At 47.6% G+C, this 2500-nt stretch overlaps 1 non-coding gene and 12 pseudogenes across 1 annotated transcript; all 13 read right to left on the bottom strand.

The window, feature by feature from the left end:
• Positions 1–40: 40 nt before the first annotated feature.
• Positions 41–159, bottom strand: LOC142134397 (5S ribosomal RNA; annotated as a pseudogene).
• An 83-nt stretch (positions 160–242) lies between these two features.
• Positions 243–361, bottom strand: LOC142134334 (5S ribosomal RNA; annotated as a pseudogene).
• Positions 362–432: 71 nt separating this feature from the next.
• LOC142134346 (5S ribosomal RNA) lies at positions 433–551 on the bottom strand (annotated as a pseudogene).
• An 82-nt stretch (positions 552–633) lies between these two features.
• LOC142134326 (5S ribosomal RNA) lies at positions 634–752 on the bottom strand (annotated as a pseudogene).
• Positions 753–833: 81 nt separating this feature from the next.
• Positions 834–952, bottom strand: LOC142134443 (5S ribosomal RNA; annotated as a pseudogene).
• Positions 953–1034: 82 nt separating this feature from the next.
• Positions 1035–1153, bottom strand: LOC142134281 (5S ribosomal RNA; annotated as a pseudogene).
• An 83-nt stretch (positions 1154–1236) lies between these two features.
• Positions 1237–1355, bottom strand: LOC142134583 (5S ribosomal RNA). The gene has a single exon (XR_012687075.1). It is a non-coding gene; the product is annotated as a 5S ribosomal RNA (ribosomal RNA).
• A 72-nt stretch (positions 1356–1427) lies between these two features.
• Positions 1428–1546, bottom strand: LOC142134533 (5S ribosomal RNA; annotated as a pseudogene).
• An 83-nt stretch (positions 1547–1629) lies between these two features.
• LOC142134396 (5S ribosomal RNA) lies at positions 1630–1748 on the bottom strand (annotated as a pseudogene).
• An 82-nt stretch (positions 1749–1830) lies between these two features.
• LOC142134450 (5S ribosomal RNA) lies at positions 1831–1949 on the bottom strand (annotated as a pseudogene).
• A 71-nt stretch (positions 1950–2020) lies between these two features.
• LOC142134345 (5S ribosomal RNA) lies at positions 2021–2139 on the bottom strand (annotated as a pseudogene).
• Positions 2140–2221: 82 nt separating this feature from the next.
• Positions 2222–2340, bottom strand: LOC142134356 (5S ribosomal RNA; annotated as a pseudogene).
• An 81-nt stretch (positions 2341–2421) lies between these two features.
• LOC142134442 (5S ribosomal RNA) overlaps positions 2422–2500 on the bottom strand; it is a 119-nt pseudogene continuing 40 nt past the window's right edge.

Genomic DNA, 2500 nt, shown 5'->3' with positions numbered 1-2500 from the left:
AGCATTGAAGGAAGCAAGAACAAGAGAGAGAAAAAAAAAATGCCTACGGCACCTGGTATTTCCAGGTGGTCTCCCGTCCAAGTACTAACCAGGCCCGGCCCTGCTTAACTTCCAAGATCAGACAAGATTGGGCTTGTTCAGGGCGGTGTGGCTGTAGGTGTTGGTTGCTTACAGACCTACATCTCTTATACATCTCAAAACCAGCATTGAAGGAAGCATGAACAAGAGATAGAGAAAAAAAAGGCCTACAGCACCTGGTATTCCCAGGTGGTCTCCCATCCAAGTACTAAACAGGCCTGGCCCTGCTTAGCTTCCAAGATCAGGCGAGATTGGGCTTGTTCAGGGTGGTGTGGCTGTAGGTATTTGTTGCCTACTGACCTACATCTCAAAACCAGCATTGAAGAAAGCAAGAACAAGAGAGAGAAAAAAAAAGGCTTACGGCACCTGGTATTCCCAGGTAGTCTCCCATCCAAGTACTAACCAGGCCCAGCACTGCTTAACTTTCAAGATCAGACGAGATTGGGCTTGTTCAGGGTGGTGTGGCTGTAAGTTTTGGTTGCTTACAGACCTACATCTCTTATTCATCTCAAAACCAGCATTGAAGGAAGCAAGAACAAGAGAGAGAAAAAAAAATGCCTATGGCACCTGGTATTCCCAGGTAGTCTCCCATCCAAGTACTAACCAGGCCCAGCCCTGCTTAGCTTCCAAGATCAGACGAGATTGGGCTTGTTCAGGGTGGTGTGGCTGTAGGTGTTGGTTGCTTACAGACCTACATCTCTTATACATCTCAAAACCAGCATTGAAGGAAGCAAGAACAAGAGAGAGAAAAAAATGGCCTATGGCACCTGGCATTCCCAGGTGGTCTCCCATCCAAGTACTAACCAGGCCTGACCCTGCTTAGCTTCCAAGATCAGGCGAGATTGGGCTTGTTCAGGGTGGTGTGGCTGTAGGTATTGGTTATCTACTGACCTACATCTCTTATTCATCTCAAAACCAGCATTGAAGGAAGCAAGAACAAGAGAGAGAAAAAAAAATGCCTACGGCACCTGGTATTCCCAGGTGGTCTCCCATCCAAGTACTAACCAGGCCCGGCCCTGCTTAACTTCCAAGATCAGACAAGATTGGGCTTGTTCAGGGCGGTGTGGCTGTAGGTGTTGGTTGCTTACAGACCTACATCTCTTATACATCTCAAAACCACCATTGAAGGAAGCAAGAACAAGAGAGAGAGAAAAAAAAGGCCTACAGCACCTGGTATTCCCAGGTGGTCTCCCATCCAAGTACTAACCAGGCCCGGCCCTGCTTAGCTTCCAAGATCAGGCGAGATTGGGCTTGTTCAGGGTGGTGTTGCTGTAGGTATTTGTTGCCTACTGACCTACATCTCAAAACCAGCATTGAAGGAAGCAAGAACAAGAGAGAGAAAAAAAAAAGGCCTATGGCACCTGGTATTCCCAGGTGGTCTCCCATCCAACTACTAACCAGGCCTGGCCTTGCTTAGCTTCCAAGATCAGGGGAGATTGGGCTTGTTCAGGGTGGTGTGGCTGTAGGTATTGGTTATCTACTGACCTACATCTCTTATTCATCTCAAAACCAGCATTGAAGGAAGCAAGAACAAGAGAGAGAAAAAAAAAATGCCTACGGCACCTGGTATTTCCAGGTGGTCTCCCGTCCAAGTACTAACCAGGCCCGGCCCTGCTTAACTTCCAAGATCAGACAAGATTGGGCTTGTTCAGGGCGGTGTGGCTGTAGGTGTTGGTTGCTTACAGACCTACATCTCTTATACATCTCAAAACAGCATTGAAGGAAGCATGAACAAGAGATAGAGAAAAAAAAGGCCTACAGCACCTGGTATTCCCAGGTGTTCTCCCATCCAAGTACTAAACAGGCCTGGCCCTGCTTAGCTTCCAAGATCAGGCGAGATTGGGCTTGTTCAGGGTGGTGTGGCTGTAGGTATTTGTTGCCTACTGACCTACATCTCAAAACCAGCATTGAAGAAAGCAAGAACAAGAGAGAGAAAAAAAAAGGCTTACGGCACCTGGTATTCCCAGGTAGTCTCCCATCCAAGTACTAACCAGGCCCAGCACTGCTTAACTTTCAAGATCAGACGAGATTGGGCTTGTTCAGGGTGGTGTGGCTGTAAGTTTTGGTTGCTTACAGACCTACATCTCTTATTCATCTCAAAACCAGCATTGAAGGAAGCAAGAACAAGAGAGAGAAAAAAAAATGCCTATGGCACCTGGTATTCCCAGGTAGTCTCCCATCCAAGTACTAACCAGGCCCGGCCCTGCTTAGCTTCCAAGATCAGACGAGATTGGGCTTGTTCAGGGTGGTGTGGCTGTAGGTGTTGGTTGCTTACAGACCTACATCTCTTATACATCTCAAAACCAGCATTGAAGGAAGCAAGAACAAGAGAGAGAAAAAAATGGCCTATGGCACCTGGCATTCCCAGGTGGTCTCCCATCCAAGTACTAACCAGGCCTGACCCTGCTTAGCTTCCAAGATC

This window comes from Mixophyes fleayi, unplaced genomic scaffold (assembly GCF_038048845.1).
Source record: "Mixophyes fleayi isolate aMixFle1 unplaced genomic scaffold, aMixFle1.hap1 Scaffold_526, whole genome shotgun sequence".
Classification (NCBI taxonomy): Eukaryota; Metazoa; Chordata; class Amphibia; order Anura; family Limnodynastidae; genus Mixophyes; species Mixophyes fleayi.
This window is presented reverse-complemented; position numbering and strand designations above follow the sequence as displayed.